The following is a 23,380-nucleotide window of genomic DNA, read 5'->3' as shown; positions in this document are numbered from 1 at the left end:
TCATTGTGAAAAGAAGACATGCCAAAATCTCTTAGAAAGCCACAAACAGCCTTATTAACATTGCGCCTTGCTTTTTCCATTTGTGGACCAAATGAAGAAGAACAAAGCCACATTTGTCTCTGCGCAATCCGTGAAAATATCACTTGAGAATTAGGAAAAATGTCCATAACCTTCCTCAGTCCTTCTTTCATAGCAAATTGCAAAAAAATTCCAGTCACATGTCCTAAACTGTTCTCTCCACAATGAATTACAATTATGTCTGGATGTTGCTCTGTCTCCAAAGTAGCACAGAGAGGTAGCAAGACCAACCACTTCATTGCACGTACTCCATGCCAGTGTACTTCCACATGTGGGAATCCAAGATCTACAGCTACTCCACAGCTTTCTGCATGCACCTTCAACCAATGTATCCACGAATCTCCTAAAATCCAAACAATCTGTTTTCTGAAACACACAGCCATAGCTATCTTTTGTTCTCTCAGCAAAAAGAGTATCTGAGAAAATCTCTCCAGGCACAACACACCCACCAAACTTTCCTGACCAATCCCTTTCAGTGCTTATTCTCATTTGCATGACTTCTGAACCCAAAAATCCCCGGATGTAACTCCTGATGTCCGGGAACTACCGCCATGTCCGCGGACATATCGTAACATGAACAGCCCTTCTACAATTTCCACTACACTCTCTCTGCCATTCCCTCATTGGATGTACCTCAAAAATCACATGACCATGCACCAATCACATTCAAGACCTCTACATCTAACTGCATCATCATAGATCAGCACTGCAAATGTACTCTGAATCTCTCTGAGTACAAGTTTCATATAATTGGCAAGCAGCATCTACCACAAATACTGTACAAGTCTTCAAGATTTCTACTTGCAGCTCCATGCATATCCATATGCATGAACACAAACCTCAGGTATGCATATTTTCTGTATAGTAGATGACATAGCTCTCAACCATTTTTGTTTTACAGGCGGGTGAAATCACCCGATTTTGTTTTTGGCGGGTGAGACGCCCATTGGAATGAATGGGCGTGCAGGAGGCTTGGCGGGTGAGTCTGCCCTTTACAAGGCGTGTGACACCCGCCAAAAGCGTGTGAGTTGAGAGCTATGGTAGATGAACACATTTTCAAACAGACTTTTACCTTGTAAAATCTGTAAAATGAATTTACTGTACTTTTTTCAATTTCCTAAAATCAACTATCACTTATACACCTTTATACTTTTTACTTTCTTTATACACACACACTCAAATCATGTTAAACTAACATTTTTTAAATGAAATATATAGACTACATATATTCAAACAAAATTGCATGCAAACACAATCTATGTTTAAACCTTTATAAAAATACTTATACAATTTCATATTTTTTGTTTTTATTTATTTATTTACTTAATTACTTTAAATTAGACATGACATTGAGGCGCTATTACCTAGAACAGTTTACTTACAGAAATAGTGGTATTCACTAATATATTATAAATTTCACAAGACATAGTAAAGATATTTTATTTTTGCTACAGTTAGTCATTCAATACAATTTGTTCATTAAGAACATATCATATGTACTGAACTGATGCAATGTATCTTATGTAAATAAATTAGTTTAATTGTTTTACAGAAGGCACTGAGGATTTCAATTAAAAAAATCAATATCTAAATTAAAAACAGTGCTATATACAAACAAAGTTACTAATTTGAAGCTTTTACAGTTGCAGTGAAGACCAGTTTCCTGAAAAGAAGCAGCCGAATTCGAATTCGAATAAGAAAGAAAAACTAAGAAGTTACCTGTTAATTAAAAAAAAAAAAGTAAGTAAAATATCACCATAATATTTATATTATTAATCCAATATACTATAACATTAATACGAGCTATTTTGGTTTCTTAAAATAGAGATTTTGTACCATTTTGTCCAAAACTTTCCATGTCTTAAACAGCGATTTACAACCAGAATGGCCCACAAATTTCTATTTTTGGACACACAAATTAGCCAACTGAACCACTACAATTTTCATATTATAGAACAAACAACTGTTTTAATTGTATACATTAGATTTACTATTTGTACTTTTCCACACCACTAGCTTACTTTTTTTTTGTCATCTGAACCCCAGTTTAGTAACACATAAATTCAAGAATACCTATCCCTACTAGTTTTAGTTCCCAATGCACAATCACACACCATTACATACATCTTTATCATCTTACTCAAACACTCATGCACACAGCACACATACATTCCAGAACACCCCAACCCATATCTTCTTTATTTTTTTCAACAGACCCTAAAGAATGCCTACAAAAAGACAACTCCATAGAAAGGAACGCAAAATTAGAGCAAATGAAAATAAAGGTGTCCAACATAAGCATCCATCTCTAGCAGAATTTGTAAAAAAAAGTTGAAACAAAACAGCTAATACAATCATTTAGTGAAACACAAGAAGTTTCAAGTACAACAACTTTGCTTCCTCTATCAAAATGTAAAACAAACCAAAAAACAATTAACAGAAAATCAGCTATCAGTACAGATAAAACTACTTCTTCAAATTTTAATATAGTGCAAAGTAAGCATACCAAGAAAAGTATTTTAGCCAAAATATACCGTCACAAAGTCCTTCAAAATCCTATAAAAACAGGAGAGAAATCAGGTTCAAAGCTTAAAACCTATCGTAGGAAATTAATGTTAGAAGCATTGATGGACAGTGCAATTCTTCTCAAAAGAAATGTATTTATTTTACTGTTACACAAAATGAAACCACTAACAAAACTAATAACTAAATTACAAGAAAGACTTCTCAATAAGCGAAATGTCAACAGAAAGAACTTCTTAAGTATCTGCGGAGGTGAATGGAATCACACTATGAGCACAGAACCATATTTTAATGAAGAAGCATACAAACAAAAGCAAACAAATACAATTGCCATAAATAGCAGTGGTCGAGGTTATGAAAAAGTGAATAATACCATAATGGAACAAGAAGTACTCCTTACAAAAATATGCCCTGAAAACTTAGAATTACCCCTCCATTGAACTGAATCAGAACGTCTAGTGTACAAATGGCCATGCACGTCAATGTGTAACATTCCCAAACAATGTTTCAAATCTTTACACCAATTCCTCAATAAATATGTAAAAAGCAAAGACAAAATCAAAATTAAATTACTGCAAAATATAGATACCTGTCCAGTACACAGGACTACAAGGACATTCATTGGCCTGCATTACAGGACCTACTTGTAAAACCACTTTCCATGATATCAAAAGGATATCAACACATCATTCAACTATAAGAAATCTAGTCTATAAACTGTACTATGCTAAAAGTCCTGCTTTAGCACTAGCAAAGTTAAATAGCATCCTTCTACATGGTACAGCAAAAGACCTACTTGAAGAAATTCACTATATCCAGAAAAAATATTTTGGAAGTGAAAGCCATTTACAGAATGAAATAGCTTTAAACCAATTAAGCAACAATTCTACACATGGCAACCTTTTGCTAAACACATACAAAAAAGAAATACTAACATTTAAAAGTACATCAGCTGAAGTACCAAACCATGTATGTGTATGTTGCCGTAGAATTTTTTTATAAAAATAACACAAAAACTGTGGACCTATCATACAAAATAGAAGACAATGAAGATTCTAAATGGTTTGAATTAGCTCTCTACCTTCTAGCAGAAAACAAATATGAAATAACTGAGCCCTTAATACTTTGCAGTTATTGCACTACAAAACTTGACAACAACCAAACTCCTTCACGTTCTATCACAAATAATTTGGAATTATACCCAGTACCAAAACCTCTACAACAACTTAATTTATATGAGAGCATCATAATTCAAACAGTACACCCATTTCAAGCAATAATACGCCTTCAACCAAAAACAGCAAAATTACCTCCCTCTGAATTGGTAAAAGGCATTCGTGGTAAAGTAGTTTATTTACCATTAAATCTAAAAGAAAATGTGCATACTCTAGGAGTGCAACGTCCAATGCAGCAATCTTTAATTATATTAGTAAATGGAGTACCTACAAAAGACAAAAAAAATATGGCAACAGCTGGTAGATTTATATAAAGTTAGACAAGCCTTCCAATATCTTAAAGAGAATAATGAATATTACAAACAAATTAATATTGAAGAAAACTTGAAAGATACAACTGAAATAATTCAAGAAACACAAGAAGCTGGTCAATTTGAGCTACTAGATCCTGCTACAATATCAAATACTTTAGACATTATACAATTCATCCTTTGCACTGTAATGACACCGTACAAGATGTACTAGAAACTTACCAAATGCGTCAAACAAAAGGATCGCCAATCAGTATATGGGAAAAAAGTATAGAAGCACGTGCTTTTCCTCTACTCTTTCCTACTGGCAAAGGAGGAAGGTATGATGATAGACCTATTCAAATATCAGCTTCAGAATACCGCTCATTAAGGATGTATTCTGAAGATCCCAGATTTAGACAAAATGTGGAATGCATATTCCACCTACTCTTTGAAAGTGAACTAGCAACTTTATGTTACGGAGTTGCACACATATTAAAATCAGGATCACACTTTCAAAATATGACAGCTACACAATTATTAGAGAAAGTGCAACAAAAGGATGAGGTTTTACAATCAAATATTACAAATCTATTAGCAAATATGCGTGGTACTAAAGAGTACTGGTTTCGACGTCATGGAGATATACGTTGTATGATCAGAAACCTTGGCCCACCCACTTGGTTTGTTACATTAAGTTGTGCAGAATATGTATGGGAAGATTTACATGATTTCCTACGCATATCAAATAAAAACAAAACAAACATAGATATTCTAACACCTGGAGAACTTTGTTCTTTGGATCCTGTTAATGTTTCAAGATATTTTCACCATCGCTTCATTGCTATGCTACATTTTATTTCTAATAAAACTATTCCTCCCCTTGGAGAAGTGCAACACTTCTTTTGGAGAAAAGAATACCAAGCCAGAGGAGCACCACATATCCACATGCTTTTATGGATTAAAGATGCTCCTAAATTTGGTCAAGACAGTGATGCCACTGTTTTACAGTTTATTGAAAAATATGTCACTTGTGAAATTCCATCAGAAGCCACAAATAGTGATCTTCGTGCACAAATTTTACAATTTCAAAGACACAAATGTGGAAAATATTGTCGTCGCAAATACAAAAACAAAGGCAAATACTACACCAAATGCCGATTTGGTTTCCCTAGACCAGTTACAAATACAGGTCAAGTAAACAACCTCATGTCTTCAGTTAGACATACTGTTAAAGGAAAGTCACCTAAAAATACATATTACATAAAAAGAAAAGAAGAAGAAAAATATATGAATAATTATAATGCAATCATTGCCCACTTATGGAATGCAAACATAGATGTGCAGTACATTGCAGACAATTCTACTGCAGTTGCACGATATGTCACATCATACTTAACTAAAGCAGAAAAGACAGAGATCCAAGACCTCTGGAATGACCTGTCATCAGATAAAACAGTATCTCAGAAATTATACAGCTTGGACATAAAAATGCTCACCCATAGAGAATGTGGATCTTATGAAGCAGCTGATCGTTTAACTGGTACTTCATTGTATGGTAAATCTGAAAATATAGTATGGCTAAGTCTTGGTCCAGCTAAATCTAGAAAAAGAGTTCTAAAATCATATGAAGATATAGAAACAATAGCCAAACATGATCCCAACAGCCAAGACATTTTAAAAAACAATTTATTGGACACATACTACCCAAACAGAAGTAATACTTTGGAAAACATGTGTCTATACCAAATAGCCCAAAACTACACATACAAAAATAATATGAAACCCGATGAAAAAAAAGGTAAATATAGAGTGACAGACTGTGAAGGCAGCTTAGTTAAACTCACTAAACCAAATTTAATTAATCATATCAAATTGTCATTGAAGACTCCTCAACATAAAGAAGTATATTACATGTCCCTGCTACAACTCTTCAAACCATGGAGAAAAGAAGAACAATTACTAGATAACTATGACTCATATGAGGATGCTTTCAAAGCAAATGAAAACACTATAACTAATGTAAACTTTACACAGTACAAAACAATATTGCACAATGAACAGCAACATGAAGAAGAACTCCAAGCCCAACTAGATAAGAATACTCCTGACAGTAGTCAACCTTCTGTAACAGGAAGCCAAGAACCACTGGGAGAACCACTAATAACAAATGAGGCAGAATTAGCTATGATAGAAGTAGAAAACACCATGTGTCAGTATGAAGATAAGGAAGACTTAACTATACTACAATCAGAACTAAACAATGAGCAAAGTAGCATTTTTCAAGAAGTAACAAAACAAATTGCACATGGTGTAAAACATGAAAATAAAGAATTTTCCAGCCATAATTATAAACCTATACTACTGTACGTCAGTGGTGAAGCTGGTTCTGGCAAAACATTCCTAATCAAAATCATTAGTAAGTTCCTTCAACAATTGACAAACAACAAACTGTCAGCTGTTGTCACTGCCCCCACAGGTTTAGCTGCCTACAACATAGGTGGTGTTACATTACACCGATTACTACTATTACCAGTAGAACACCAGAACAAATTAGACTATTACAAACTTTCTGCAGAAGCTGCAATGGAATTACGCAGAGTATTGAAACAAATGAAAATGCTACTAATAGATGAAGTGAGCATGGTCTCCAACCTGATGTTAGCTTTGATTCACCTCAGATTACAAGAAGTACTCAAAACAGACTATGAAGAGCTCTTTGCAGGAAAACACATTATTGTTTTTGGAGATCTGCTTCAATTAACACCAGTAAAAGGTGAACCTATTTTTAAAACATTAGGGCACAAACTCTGCCGTAAAACTGTTGGCAGCATTGGAAATGTCAACCTTTGGCAACATTTCCAATACAGAGAATTAACAGAAAACATGCGCCAATCTGCAGATCTAACTTATGCCAACATTTTAAAAAGTTTGAGAGTTGGTATACTTTCTAAAGAAGCAGAAGCAACATTGAAAACCCAGCACATTAATGCACTTTATGGCGATAATGCATGTGCTACAGATGTTATGGAACAATTAGCCCACAAAAATGTCAATTGTATTGCCTTAATGCCAACTCTTGCAAGCTGTTTCAAATTCAATGAAATCATGCTAAGTAAAGAAATGCAACCAATAATGGAAATTAGCGCCACAGACAAACTAGATGTACATGGTATGACACTACCCATGTGTCACCAAGCCACAACAAGACTAAATAATTTTGAAAAATCAATCTCAAACACAGCAGGCTTAGAAAAGATGTTAAAATTAACCTTAAATTGCAGAGTAATGCTTAAACGTAACCTTGACGTGGACCAAGAACTAGTTAATGGAGCACTGGGTACAGTTGTTGGCTTTCAAACATACCCACGTGACAACAAAATTCAGTTTGTCAATATACTCTTTGACAAACTTTCAGAAGTAAAATGGATAGGACGCTCAACAGCTAGATTCCTTCTCTTCAAAGATATGTATGTACGCAGAGAACAATTTTCTCTAACTCTTGCATACGCAGTCACGATTCATAAATCACAAGGTCTTACCCTAGACAAAGCAATGATAGATATTGGTAACACAGTCTTTAAAGAAGGCATGAGCTACGTAGCACTATCACGCTTACGTACACTTGACGGTCTATTTCTAATCAACTTTGATGCAAGTAAAGTAAACGCTGATATTCCTTGCATTTTAGAATATAATAGACTTTGCTCACTATACACTCCCCATCTAAACACATATTCTGTTCCACAAAAACTAAAACGTTGTAAAAGAAAACTAAATCAAACAGAAATGCAACAGGACGTCACTGCAAATCCTCCAAAGAGAGTAAAAGAAACTAATACTTCATCAAGTACCACAAACAAAAAAGAATCAATTAGAGAAAGTAAACCAGGTACTTCTTTAAAGAAGGAAGACAAACTCCAAAAAAAGCAGTTAGATACAGAACTACCTGGACCATTTAAATTCTCAAATATAGTTGGTGTAAGTTGCTATGCAAATGTAGCAATGAATATTCTATTTCAATTACCACCAATCGTTGACAACATTTACTCACACAGTACAGACCCATTGTGTTTGCAAATGTTAGTACTTCACAGAAATGCAGCAAACAATCCTGACAACACATATAGGGGCCGATTCATGGAACAAACGTGCGCCGAAAATCTACGCGCAAGCAGGCGCAAGCAGGCGCAAGCGGAAAAAAAGAGGCGCACGCGCACGCGTGCGATTCATGGAAGTCCCTGCGGGTGTCTTCCTCGGGATGTGCGCCAAACCCGTGCATGGCGCACACGTCACTGCAACATCGCGAAAGGTGTGCGCGACGCGCACAGTGAAAGCGCACAACCGCAGCGCACACACCAGAAAGTGGGCGGGACATGGGGCGTAACGCGCGGAATGGGGAACAACACGCGAAAATAAGGGCGTAACTGGGGATGTACTGCAGGGAAGCAGACGGAACGCCCACACGCACTCGAACCACACGTATTCATGGAATCGAATAGGGCAAAGCCACGCACAGCCAAAGACACGCACAAGCTGAAACACGGCCGCCACACGAAGGCAGGCGGTAGAGTCCCAGCGCATCAAAAAAGTGGCGCGCGGGAAGTTAAATACGCGATTGAGCGGGGTACGTGGATTTCAGGGGTGCGCGAGAAATTCTACACGCGATTGGCCTGGGTACGTGTATTACAGGGGTGCGCGAGAAAATCTACACGCGATTGGCCTGGGTACGTGGATTTCAGGGGTGCGCGAGAAAATCTACACGCGATTGGCCTGGGTACGTGGATTTCAGGGGTGCGCGAGAAATGCTACACGCGATTGGCCTGGGTACGTGTATTACAGGGGTGCGCGAGAAAATCTACATGCGATTGGCCTGGGTACATGGATTTCAGGGGTGCGCGAGAAATGCTACACGCGATTGGCCTGGGTACGTGTATTACAGGGGTGCGCGAGAAAATCTACACGCGATTGGCCTGGGTACGTGTATTACAGGGGTGCGCGAGAAATGCTACACGCGATTGGCCTGGGTAAGTGGATTTCAGGGGTGCACGAGAAAATCTACACGCGATTGGCCTGGGTACGTGTATTACAGGGGTGCGCGAGAAAATCTACACGCGATTGGCCTGGGTACGTGTATTACAGGGGTGCGCGAGAAAATCTACACACGATTGGCCTGGGTACGTGGATTTCAGGGGTGCGCGAGAAATGCTACACGCGATTGGCCTGGGTACGTGGATTTCAGGGGTGCGCGAGAAAATCTACACGCGATTGGCCTGGGTACGTGTATTACAGGGGTGCGCGAGAAATCCTACACGCGATTGGGCCTGTGCGAGTGGGGCAGTGTATTACGTGGGTGTGCGGGAAGTTGAAGAGGTGAATTGCCAGTGTGGGTCCTCCCAGGTCTCCCCTCTACCCCCTCCACGACCTCTGCAGGCAGCCCACACCACAGGGGACTACCCTGCACCCCTGGTCATGTCCCGCAGGCAGCCCATCCACCATGGGCATGCCCCCCAGCCAAGCCACATGTCCCCTTGCACCCCCACCCCCCAGCACCGTGGGGCACCTGCCAGCAGGCCCCCAACCATGTCCCACTCATGTCCCCTTGCACCCCCACCCTCCAGTCACCAGGGGCAGCCTCCACCAGGCCCCCACCCATGTCTCACACCACCCCCACCCCTCCAGTCACCAGGGGCAGCCTCCACCAGGCCCCCACCCATGTCTCCCACCACCCCCACCCCCCAGTCACCAGGGGCAGCCTCCACAAGGCCCCCACCCATGTCTCACACCACCCCCACCCCTCCAGTCACCAGGGGCAGCCTCCACCAGGCCCCCACCAATGTCTCCCACCACCCCCACCCCCCAGTCACCAGGGGCAGCCTCCACAAGGCCCCCACCCATGTCTCACACCACCCCCACCACCCAGTCACCAGGGGCAGCCTCCACAAGGCCCCCACCCATGTCTCACACCACCCCCACCCCTCCAGTCACCAGGGGCAGCCTCCACAAGGCCCCCACCCATGTCTCCCACCACCCCCACCCCTCCAGTCACCAGGGGCAGCCTCCACCAGGCCCCCACCCATGTCTTACACCACCCCCACCCCTCCAGTCACCAGGGGCAGCCTCCACCAGGCCCCCACCCATGTCTCCACCACCCCCACCCCCCAGTCACCAGGGGCAGCCTCCACAAGGCCCCCACCCATGTCTCACACCACCCCCACCACCCAGTCACCAGGGGCAGCCTCCACCAGGCCCCCACCCATGTCTCCCACCACCCCCACCCCTCCAGTCACCAGGGGCAGCCTCCACCAGGCCCCCACCCATGTCCCCTTGCACCCCCACCCCCCAGCAGGCCCCCAACCATGTCCCCTTGGACCCCCACCCCCCAGCAGGCCCCCACTCATGTCCCCCTGCACCCCCACCCCCCAGCACTGTGGGGCACCTGCCAGCAGGCCCCCAACCATGTCTCCCACCACCCCCACCCCTCCAGTCACCAGGGGCAGCCTCCACCAGGCCCCCACCCATGTCTTACACCACCCCCACCCCTCCAGTCACCAGGGGCAGCCTCCACCAGGCCCCCACCCATGTCTCCACCACCCCCACCCCCCAGTCACCAGGGGCAGCCTCCACAAGTCCCCCACCCATGTCTCACACCACCCCCACCACCCAGTCACCAGGGGCAGCCTCCACCAGGCCCCCACCCATGTCTCCCACCACCCCCACCCCTCCAGTCACCAGGGGCAGCCTCCACCAGGCCCCCACCCATGTCCCCTTGCACCCCCACCCCCCAGCAGGCCCCCAACCATGTCCCCTTGGACCCCCACCCCCCAGCAGGCCCCCACTCATGTCCCCCTGCACCCCCAGCCCCCAGCACTGTGGGGCACCTGCCAGCAGGCCCCCAACCATGTCTCCCACCACCCCCACCCCTCCAGTCACCAGGGGCAGCCTCCACCAGGCCCCCACCCATGTCTCCCACCACCCCCACCCCTCCAGTCACCAGGGGCAGCCTCCACAAGGCCCCCACCCATGTCTCCCACCACCCCCACCCCTCCAGTCACCAGGGGCAGCCTCCACCAGGCCCCCACCCATGTCTTACACCACCCCCACCCCTCCAGTCACCAGGGGCAGCCTCCACCAGGCCCCCACCCATGTCTCCCACCACCCCCACCCCCCAGTCACCAGGGGCAGCCTCCACCAGGCCCCCACCCATGTCTCCCACCACCCCCACCCCTCCAGTCACCAGGGGCAGCCTCCACCAGGCCCCCACCCATGTCCCCTTGCACCCCCACCCCCCAGCAGGCCCCCAACCATGTCCCCTTGCACCCCCACCCCCCAGCAGGCCCCCACTCATGTCCCCCTGCACCCCCACCCCCCAGCACTGTGGGGCACCTGCCAGCAGGCCCCCAACCATGTCTCCCACCACCCCCACCCCTCCAGTCACCAGGGGCAGCCTCCACCAGGCCCCCACCCATGTCTCCCACCACCCCCACCACCCAGTCACCAGGGGCAGCCTCCACCAGGCCCCCACCCATGTCTCCCGCCACCCCCACCCCTCCAGTCACCAGGGGCAGCCTCCACCAGGCCCCCACCCATGTCTCCCACCACCCCCACCACCCAGTCACCAGGGGCAGCCTCCACCAGGCCCCCACACATGTCTCCCACCACCCCCACCCCTCCAGTCACCAGGGGCAGCCTCCACCAGGCCCCCACCCATGTCTCCCACCACCCCCACCCCTCCAGTCACCAGGGGCAGCCTCCACCAGGCCCCCACCCATGTCTTACACCACCCCCACCCCTCCAGTCACCAGGGGCAGCCTCCACCAGGCCCCCACCCATGTCTCCCGCCACCCCCACCCCTCCAGTCACCAGGGGCAGCCTCCACCAGGCCCCCACCCATGTCTCCAACCACCCCCACCCCCCAGTCACCAGGGGCAGCCTCCACAAGGCCCCCACCCATGTCTCACACCACCCCCACCACCCAGTCACCAGGGGCAGCCTCCACCAGGCCCCCACCCATGTCTCCCACCACCCCCACCCCTCCAGTCACCAGGGGCAGCCTCCACCAGGCCCCCAACCATGTCTCCCACCACCCCCACCCCCCAGCAGGCCCCCACTCATGTCCCCCTGCACCCCCACCCCCCAGCACTGTGGGGCACCTGCCAGCAGGCCCCCAACCATGTCCCACTCATGTCCCCGTGCACCCCCACCCCCCAGCACTGTGGGGCACCTGCCAGCAGGCCCCCAACCATGTCCCCTTGCACCCCCACCCCCCAGCAGGCCCCCACTCATGTCCCCCTGCACCCCCACCCCCCAACACTGTGGGGCAATTGCCAGCAGGCCCCCAACCATGTCCCACTCATGTCCCCTTGCACCCCCACCCCCCAGCACTGTGGGGCACCTGCCAGCAGGCCCCCAACCATGTCCCCTTGCACCCCCACCCCCCAGCAGGCCCCCACTCATGTCCCCCTGCACCCCCACCCCCCAGCACTGTGGGGCACCTGCCTGCAGGCCCCCAACCATGTCCCACTCATGTCCCCTTGCACCCCCACCCCCCAGCACTGTGGGGAACCTGCCAGCAGGCCCCCAACCATTTCCCACTCATGTCCCCTTGCACCCCCACCCCCCAGCACTGTGGGGCACCTGCCAGCAGGCCCCCAACCATGTGCCCTTGCACCCCCACCCCCCAGCAGGCCCCCACTCATGTCCCCCTGCACCCCCACCCCCCAGCACTGTGGGGCACCTGCCAGCAGGCCCCCAACCATGTCCCACTCATGTCCCCTTGCACCCCCACCCCCCAGCAGGCCCCCACTCATGTCCCCTTGCACCCCCACCCCCCAGCACTGTGGGGCACCTGCCAGCAGGCCCCCACCCATGTCTAACTCATGTCCCCCACCACCCCCACCCCCAGCACTGTGGGGCACCTGCCAGCAGGCCCCCACCCATGTCCAACTCATGTCCCCCACCACCCCCACCCCTCAGCATTGCGGGGCACCCTCCACCAGGCCCTCGCCCATGTCCCATCCATGCCCCCCTGCACCTGGGTCCCAACAATCCCCAATCATGTCCGTAATGGCCATCCTCCCCTGCCAAAAGGCCAAACCAACTATCACATCCACCCACATATCAAAGGCAATTACATGTTACACACCCAATGTAAATAATGCAAATGAACACATGTCTGTCACACACAATGGCTGCAAGTGAATGTTAAAACACCCAACATGACATGCATGAAAGCAATGAGATGATACGACACATTGAAGGATGAAAGTAAAAATGTATTGAAAATCAACTAGAATGGAAATGAAATGAGAAAAACCACAAAGAAAAACAACAAAAAGAAGATGAATGTCCATGAAAAAAATCCAAAAAATCCAAAAATCCATAGAAGAACCATTTACAAGAAAATCCCGGGTCCATGAGCCCAACCAAATGAAACCTAACTATGTCAACTAACTAAAAACTGAACTATATACAAAAAAGTGGCGCATTGTCCAATCGCAACCAAATGAAAAAAAAAATTTCAAAGGAAACCTACCACTAACTATATAACTATATACAATGGCAGCGGGCAAGTCCTGCGGCTCACTCTGTGATGTTGCCGGCCAGGGCATCATCGAACTCCATGTCGATGTCCCGGAGGCGGGACTCTGTCCTGGCCCCGAGGTCTCGCAGGGTCAACCCCGTGTCCACCTCAAACTCCCTGCGAGCTTCCTCGAGGCACTCAGCCCATCTCAACGCCCGACGCATGGAGAACTCCGCCCTGACCAGGGTGAACCGCTCCTCTTCCGCCCGCTGCCGCTCCGCACCTATCCGCTGGACCAACTGCTCCCACACGGAAGACACTGCCATCCCAGGGTTCTCCTGCCCTCCGGCCGATGCCTGCCCCTCTGATCTTGATGGCCCCGAGCCATGATGCCTCCCACGTCGAGCCTGCTGCTGCCTCCGACGCCACTGCCTCTGCCAGCACGACGGCATCCAGGCTGATGGAATCCACCGATGCCGTCGTGCACGTGCCCTGCCAGATGATGCCGGCACATCCTCCATCTGCAGGGGGACAGTTGCTGGTGTGTCCACCCCTGCTGGACCTTCGACTCCCGACTGTGGCAGGGATGGGGTCCCCACCGAGCTGGCTGCGTTGGTCGGGGCAGGTCCACAGCGGGCCCTGGTGGCATCTGGGCCGGAAGACGGCATGGAGCACGACTGGCGCATAGCCCCCACAGAGGAGGAGAGGGTCGCCAGAAGGCCACACACATGTAGGAAACCCCCGACCATGGCGGCTCCCAAATGGTTCACGTACGCACGGTGCTCTTCGTGATGATGTGCATGCTCCTCCCGGGAAGCATGCACCTCATCACGAATGCCAGCCGTGCGCAACGCAACACCAATCAGGACCCTCTCCACACGGCCAGGGGTCCCCTCGTCCGCAGGTAGAGGAGTGTCAGATGACATGGACATCTCCCCTACCTGCGGACGGGCCTGGGATGGGGCATCCCTGCTGGTGCATGGTGGTGCAGTCACAGTGTCAGGGACAGTGACATGCACAGGCACCTCCACGGCGACCTGTGCTGCCTCCTGCCCCTGGCCCTGGACTGCACCACTTGCACCAGCGGGGATGCCCCCACCAGGCCCCATGTGTGGCTCAGTAGCGGCCTCCTCCCCCTCTGTGGAAACCACCAACCTGGATGTCTCCACGCCGTCTTCCGCCGGTGCAAGCCCCTGTGGGGGCTCACCCACCCCTTCCGCTGCAGCCGTGGCGGCATCCCCGCCGCTCTGCTCCACAGCGCCTTCTCCGCCCTCTTCTTCACTTGCCACTGTGTAGAGGGAGACATAGAACACAAGCATCAGGGTACTGTACAATGGTCCCCTAGACAGGAAGCAACAGCAGATGAGTGGCACTGTCATACATCACTTCCATCATGTCCCTCCACAACACATGGGTCAGTGCAGGCAAAACACATACAGTAACAGGCATGGCGCATGCCATGGACATTGGCATACATGACCAAGGGACTCATGATTCATACAATGTTGGTTTTAAACTCACATGCATCATGGGTCTTGCCATCACATGCACACACCTCACCGTAGTTCCATCCATCTGGCCTCGTACACCACAGACGCAGTGGATACAAGGATGACTAGGCTGCATCAGTGAATCTGAACATTGTCACAGACATGTGTCATGCATCCATGGCATTTACAAGTCACAGACACGCAGGTCAGACACACACACATGGACACCATACGTGTACATGGGACCAGCACCCATCCCTCACCCCCACCCATGTCCAGGAACAGAGACTGCCATGCTTCCATGTGTCCATTCCGCACAGAGCCCCCCATGTTGCAATAGAACACATCACTGTACTCACATGCCTGACCATGATGTCCCTGCACACACACATACGTACATGGCCTATGTCACACATACAGGCAGGTATCAGACAACCAGCACACTGCAACATGCCCTGTCTCACACAGTAATGCTTGGCCACTTACCGGCCAACTCCAGATGGGTCTGCCTCCGAAGGATCTGGGCGTGGAGCGCTGGGTCTACGCGTTCCAGGACCCTCATCTGGATGTCACTCAGGCGTGCCCGGCCCCCCTCCGCGAGGCGCCGGGCCTTATTGAGGGTCCTGGACCTCAAGTCCTCCCAGCGCTTCTTGATGTGCTTGATGTCGCGGGTTGCCACCCCCTCCGCGTTGATGGCAACCACTACATCGTCCCAGATCCTCTCCCGTCCTTCCTTGTTGGCGCGTGGTCTTCCGAAGAGGGCATCATAATGCCCCAGGACATGCTCCACCAGGACACCAACTTCCTTCTCACTGAAGCTGGTGGCCCTCTGCCTCTCTGGCTGGGGGTCGCCACTGGTCTCAAATCCACTTAAATCCACGCACGTAGGCTGCAGGGTTGCGTGCACGGTTTTACTGCAGTTTTGGGGTGCCTGAGCGTTGCGTGACCCGTCACCACATCACCGGGGTCACATACAGCCTTGCAGGTGCAGGGGGGCTGTTAACATCTTGCTTCCCACCCCCTTCACCCCAATTGCCCAGGTCAATTATGCTGTACACCTCCCATTGGCACCACTCCATCTGTGCCAGCACTATTACATCTGTGCCATGGTTGGGAGGCCACCAAAGGTGAGGGGCGCCTCAGCTGGGCGTACTCCTCGTGGCGGGCGTGGTCGGGGACGTGGCTGTGGTGACCAGGGAGTAGGGGGACTCCAGGGTGTCCAGGGCAGCCACAGAGGGGGAAGAGGCAGGGGTGCGCCACTTGAGCACAATGTTGTGCCATGTGTTGGTGCAGCCATGCCACCACCCCCTGTAGTTCCGGGGGATGCAGCTCCTGCATCTGGCACTGGCACCCGTATGACCCGGCAGTCCATTCCATCGACTGCCACGGGCCCAAGGGCAGCGGTAGCTGCAGGTGCAGCTGTGGACACCGCCACCCAGGCTCAGGGCCTGCCAGCGCAGGCTGCGTTGGCACTTGAAGAGCCCTTGGTAGATCTCCAACAGGCCAGGGGGGAAACCATAGGGGCACGCCGGGCTGCTCAGACCAAGACACGTGTCCCTGGGGCAGTCATGTCATCTGCTGCCCCGAACAGCCGGGTGTTGGCAAGTGCAGGGGCAGATGCACCCAACAGCACCCCGGTTGTGAGTCTGCCAACCAGGACCGTTGCGGTCAATGACCCTGCCACAGCTGATGTTGCTGCGCAGGGTCCATTAGTGGGCACCCAGCTGCCACTGACACAAGTCAGGCCTTTGGTCATCCCTCCACCTGCCACTCCCTCGGCTCAATCCACCGAACCCACTGGCCATACTGGTCAGGGCGGCATTAGCCAGCCAGGGTCTGCGCCACTGTCCAAGAGGAGGAAGGTTGCACCTGCAGCACAGGCTGGGACCCCACACACAGCCACGACCTCCTGCACGTCGAGGAAGAAGCCTTTCTGTAAGCAGGAACTGGACTTCCTCGTGGACTACGTGCGGGGACACAGCCGTGACATGCTAGTGGGTGCCAATAGTCAGACTACGGCTGCCCAACGTGACACCCACTGGAAGCATGTTGCGGAACATGTCAGTTCATTCGGCCATGAGGTGTGCACGGCGAAGGAGTGCAAAAAGCGCTGGAATGACATCAAGCGCAGCACTAAGGCTAAGTGTGCCTCAAATTACAACTTGACTCTGGTGACTGGCGGTGGGCCTGCACCAGAGGAGGAAGAACTCACTCCGCATGAGGCTCTCGTTGCGGAGTTCATACCACCAGAATTGGTCGAAGGTGTGGGAGAGATGCTGGACTTTGATGCCCAGTCCAGTGAGTGTTGATGCGTAGTTGTTGAGGACGTGTGTGTTTCACTTGTGGGATGTGTTGTGCATGATTGCTGCTACATGTGACGTGTACATGGTTCTGATGTGTAAGTAATGCAATGCTACCGTCATGCATGTCTCCTCTGCCTGCATGCGGGACTCCATGTGGGCATGCTCCCTTGCCCCTCCTCCGCCACTCTGCACCCCAGTTCCACCTTTGCACTGGTCTGCTACATTCTTGCCAATGTGTAGTTTCTTGTTCATGTGTCCTGTGTAGATGCTAACTTGCAGCTCAGAAACTGCCAGACATATGCCGTGTGGTACAGCCTTAGTACTCGATGCAGGGTATCCCACTTGTACTGTGCATGGGTCAGATGTCCCGCAGGGACATGAGTGCCCATTCATGCTCCATGTGCATTGCACGCATGCCCCTATGTATCCTTGACTGGATGATCACTGTAATATGAGTCCTTGGTTACATACATTGCCTGCCATATTATCGGCCTCCCCATGTCAACTGTGGCTCAGTCCTGCGTTGCACACATGTTTAGGCTCTGACAATCTGTGTGGCTCACAGGCCTCAGCCTGTTCAATGGCCAATGACTCAGTCCAACTCTTGTCGTGTCTTCTTCACACGTGGCCGGCCTCCGGATCTTCCATCATGTGTCCTGCCCACTGTCCCAGCATCATTTGCAGTGTTGTAATTTGAATCACATTAAGCTGTTGATGCCAGTCAACACTGCTTGTCAATACACAGGTGTATGGGCAGCCTTTTGATACCATGCTAGGCATCCCTGCTTTGGTACTGGGGTGGAGGGGTGCTTGGCTGCTAGACATGGTACACATTGAATACACAATGCACGTGATGTCTGATTTTGACATTGCAATGCCTTCACATTTCCTGGCACACACCATGGAGTGCTTGTACATGTAGGTAGTGAGTGGCGTACACATTTTCAGCATTGCATAGACCCACTTGGATGCAAACTGCCACCTTTCAACAGGTCTGATCACAGTAGCTAATCAAAGTAGACCCAGCATGCATGCCAGTTCATATGTTGTGTGTCACATGTCTGCCGGATGCCTTTGCTGTCGGTGTGTGTGTGTGTGTTGTGTGCTACTGACATGTGTAGTGACCTTTTCCTCTCTATTTTTCAGGTGATGACACAATGGATGCAGAGGATGGTGTTGTCATGCCAGACACAGGGTTGGTAAAACCACATCAACCCGGCACTAGTGGGGGTCGTGGGGTGGTAGGCCACGAAAACCCCCAAGTGCTGCAGTCCATCCTGTCTCTGGCTGCCTATGAGTCCAGCCTTGATGACGACTCTGACGTCCATGTTGAGTTGGATGAGCATCAAGTCCATGTGTCAGGGGTGAGTGATTCTGATGTGGACACTCCTCTGTCTGCGACACCTGCACTGAGGGATCAGACAGTCTTGGTTCCTCCGCCCGTGGTGGATCGGGACGCAGGGTCACCCTCCACACCAGTCACTGATGTGCCTGGGACATCACGTCGACGGGGGCATGTAGTCGTGCAGCCGCAGGCGGTGCCAACACAGCGAGGACCCCCGGTCCTTGCGTCCCGCAGGGGTCAAGCCCGGCAACGCGGTCGCTGCACGCAACCGCTGTATACTGAGTGGGAGCAAGACATGACTGCCAATTCCGAACGGCAGGGGGCAGCAATGGAGAACATCGCTGACAGCATCGAGCGTGTGGCCCGATCTGTGCTCCCCCCTGCTAGGCAGGTGCTTCTCCAGCAGCAGGCGGCACGGTCCACGGCCCGCTCGCTCAGGCTGGGCATGGCGGCCTCAGACAGGGCACGCCAGGCTGAAATGTCGTCTCTGCGTCAAGCAATTGCTGCTCACGCAGAGGCGCACATGGATGCCCTGAGGGAGGAGTATGCCTCCCTCAGATCCACTCTGGGTGTCCTTATGATGTCCCAGAGGCAGCAGGCAGAGGAGAGGTTTGCACAGCTTGAGCGCACCATCTCGGCTGAGCTACAGGCTTGCCGGGAGGTGCAGCGGTTGTCCAGCCAGGCCTTGCAGGAGGAACTCCGTGTTACACGTGCTACCTTGCAAGAGGAAGCACGTGTATCACGTGAGGTTCTGCATGCAGACCTATGTAACATCGCCACACAGAACCAGGCTCACCTGTCCGGCAGACTTGCTGCCGACGAGGGGCAAGCTGCGGCTAGGCGTGGCCAGGCTACTGTGCCACGTCCTCCTTTACAGGATGAGCCAGACTCGGACGACCAACTATCTCCCACATAGGTCGTGCTGTGCAGGCGTTGAGCCCATGGAGGTATTTTTTTTTGGCTCAGCATCATCGCATGTGGATGTTGAGCAGCACCCTGTACCTCCCCCCTCCTGGGTGCCTCCCCTCCCCCCCGGGTCGTATGTGGCCATTTTTGATTTTTCTTTTAGTTTAGTTAGTTAAGTTTCTGTTTGATAGTTAGTTTAAATAGGTAATGTAGGTTTTCCATAGTCAGTGTAATTAGTTAATAGTTGAGTTAGTTTAAAATTTGTAGTCTATTGTGCTTTCATGTGACAGTGCGGTGCCTTGTGGTTTTTGAAGGCATCCACTGTCTGTTCCAGCTGGGCCCTTCATGGTTGTCTTGTGTATGTGTTTGCTGCTTGGGTTCCTTGACTCACATATGCCACTCCTGCCTCCCTTATCCATGGGCTCGCAAGGATGGTTCGGTGTTACAGAATTTTACACAAGGGCTTTGGACTGTCATATCTGTGGCATGTCTGGTGCTTTGTGACTTGTGTTGACACCCCTAGTGGGGATGATTTGGGTGTAATTGTCCACTGTTCAGCTTTTGCTAGATGGGGTGTGTCATGATTAATGTGGACATTGATTGCTATGCATTGTGTATTATGTCTCATATCTTTCCTGTACACGTGCCTGTTGCAATTCATGCTGTAGATAGTGTTCCACACTTTGGAAGTCAAAGACGGGCTGATGGTGTGATTTGTGATGTGACTCTCTGACATGGTCAAGTAATGAGATGCCTGATGAGACACACACAGATCACTTTGATGCATTAATCATTTGTTTCATGCACTTTCTGCAGGGGGATGAGGCACCAGAGCACCTTTGGCAGCAGACATGGCCCATTGGACGACGGAATTCCTGACCCGTTTCTTGGTGCCCACATGCACATGTGTGCACGAGCAGAGCCACAGTGATTGCAGACCCACATCCTAGAACTGCTGACATGTTCCAAGGAACTCCTGGCAAGGTGAGCATCACAGGGGGGCCACGACACAGCAAAGCTTGCACCAGGCGAGTTGCACATGCAGGCTTAGTCACAGCACTGAGGGTGAGCTTAGACGAATATTGGTGTTGAAGCACACAATGCAGCTCAGATGTGTTTGTGGACTGATGGCTGTTGATAGTAGGGTTGTCTGGGACACATGCAGGGGCAGTGGCACATACCCTTCGGTACACCAAGGTTCATTGAGGCACTTGTATCAACCATGTAGCCTTCCGAGACATGGAAAGGGGCAGCTCACAGGGACATACAGCAAGGGACATACTTGGGTGCAGTGCATGTCTATTCCACGTACTTCATGATAAATGCACTGCCAACTTTGTTTTGGTCATGGTGGTACGCAACTTGCTCTGTAGTCATGGCTTGCCATATGGGTCTGTCTGCTTACCCAGGGAACATTGCATGTTGTGTGAATTGTGACACATTGGTTGTCCATTTGCCACGCACCCCCCAGCGCCTGACTTACTGCATTGACTGTGTATGACCCGTCACAGGGGTGATGTTATATATGGGTACGAAGCATCTACACCAGATTGTCTGTTTGTAGAGTAGTTTGTTGCTATGCGGCATGTTTTGTGTTGTGTTTTCGTGTAATTGGCACATACAAGTTGTTGACTGTGTCTCTCTTTGCAGCATTGGAGTGCTCCTGTAACCGGCCCTGAGAGTGCGCAGGCAGGAGGCCAGCACTCAAAACCAGAGCTAAGTGTCTTGTTGTTTTCCTTACAAACTGCCCTGCATAGGCTTGCTGGGGAGTGTACTGATGCATGGATGTATGTGTGGTCCTATTTGGTATGTTTTTTTCCCTATTCACCCGTGATCCTATGCAATTATGAAACCTGTACCCTCTACCCGGTGTTCCTGTTTCCCGTGCCTATCCAAGCAACGTTCCCTGACCCTCTTTCCCCACTGGGGTTGCGGATGCCTGTGTAAGCCCCGAACTTGCAGGCGCCAAAACCCTAGAGGGGGTGGTTGGTTCGTAGCACTCCTGAGCCTGGACTACAGAAGGCCATGACAATGATGTCCAAGTTTGTTTGGATTGTGTATGTGTTCATGCAGGTTGTAAATTTGCGTGCATTCCCTAGTTTCATGTGTCATTCCTCCTCCCCTCACCTGCCACTCATTCCAGTCATCCAGTGTGTATACTGGAGGGGTGGGGGTGGTGGGAGACATGGGTGGGGGCCTTGTGGAGGCTGCCCCTGGTGACTGGAGGGGTGGGGGTGGTGGGAGACATGGTTGGGGGCCTGCTGGCAGGTGCCCCACAGTGCTGGGGGGTGGGGGTGCAGGGGGACATGAGTGGGGGCCTGCTGGGGGGTGGGGGTGCAAGGGGACATGGTTGGGGGCCTGCTGGCAGGTGCCCCACAGTGCTGGGGGGTGGGGGTGCAAGGGGACATGAGTGGGACATGGTTGGGGGCCTGCTGGCAGGTGCCCCACAGTGCTGGGGGGTGGGGGTGCAGGGGGACATGAGTGGGGGCCTGCTGGGGGGTGGGGGTGCAAGGGGACATGGTTGGGGGCCTGCTGGCAGGTGCCCCACAGTGCTGGGGGGTGGGGGTGCAAGGGGACATGAGTGGGACATGGTTGGGGGCCTGCTGGCAGGTGCCCCACAGTGCTGGGGGGTGGGGGTGCAGGGGGACATGAGTGGGGGCCTGCTGGAGGGTGGGGGTGCAAGGGGACATGGTTGGGGGCCTGCTGGCAGGTGCCCCACAGTGCTGGGGGGTGGGGGTGCAAGGGGACATGAGTGGGACATGGTTGGGGGCCTGCTGGCAGGTGCCCCACAGTGCTGGGGGGTGGGGGTGCAGGGGGACATGAGTGGGGGCCTGCTGGGGGGTGGGGGTGGTGGGAGACATGGTTGGGGGCCTGGTGGAGGCTGCCCCTGGTGACTGGAGGGGTGGGGGTGGTGTGAGACATGGTTGGGGGCCTGGTGGAGGCTGCCCCTGGTGACTGGAGGGGTGGGGGTGGTGGGAGACATGGGTGGGGGCCTGGTGGAGGCTGCCCCTGGTGACTGGAGGGGTGGGGGTGGTGGGAGACATGGGTGGGGGCCTGGTGGAGGCTGTCCCTGGTGACTGGGTGGTGGGGGTGGTGTGAGACATGGGTGGGGGCCTTGTGGAGGCTGCCCCTGGTGACTGGGGGGTGGGGGTGGTGGGAGACATGGGTGGGGGCCTGGTGGAGGCTGCCCCTGGTGACTGGAGGGGTGGGGGTGGTGGGAGACATGGGTGGGGGCCTGGTGGAGGCTGCCCCTGGTGACTGGAGGGGTGGGGGTGGTGGGAGACATGGTTGGGGGCCTGCTGGCAGGTGCCCCACAGTGCTGGTGGGTGGGGGTGCAGGGGGACATGAGTGGGGGCCTGCTGGGGGGTGGGGGTGCAAGGGGACATGGTTGGGGGCCTGCTGGGGGGTGGAGGTGCAAGGGGACATGGGTGGGGGCCTGGTGGAGGCTGCCCCTGGTGACTGGAGGGGTGGGGGTGGTGGGAGACATGGGTGGGGGCCTTGTGGAGGCTGCCCCTGGTGACTGGAGGGGTGGGGGTGGTGGGAGACATGGGTGGGGGCCTTGTGGAGGCTGCCCCTGGTGACTGGAGGGGTGGGGGTGGTGGGAGACATGGGTGGGGGCCTGGTGGAGGCTGCCCCTGGTGACTGGAGGGGTGGGGGTGGTGGGAGACATGGGTGGGGGCCTTGTGGAGGCTTCCCCTGGTGACTGGAGGGGTGGGGGTGGTGGGAGACATGGGTGGGGGCCTTGTG

The sequence above is a fragment of the Ambystoma mexicanum genome, chromosome 2p (genome assembly GCF_040938575.1).
Source record: "Ambystoma mexicanum isolate Mex_15411 chromosome 2p, UKY_AmexF1_1, whole genome shotgun sequence".
NCBI lineage: Eukaryota > Metazoa > Chordata > Amphibia > Caudata > Ambystomatidae > Ambystoma > Ambystoma mexicanum.
This window is presented reverse-complemented; position numbering follows the sequence as displayed.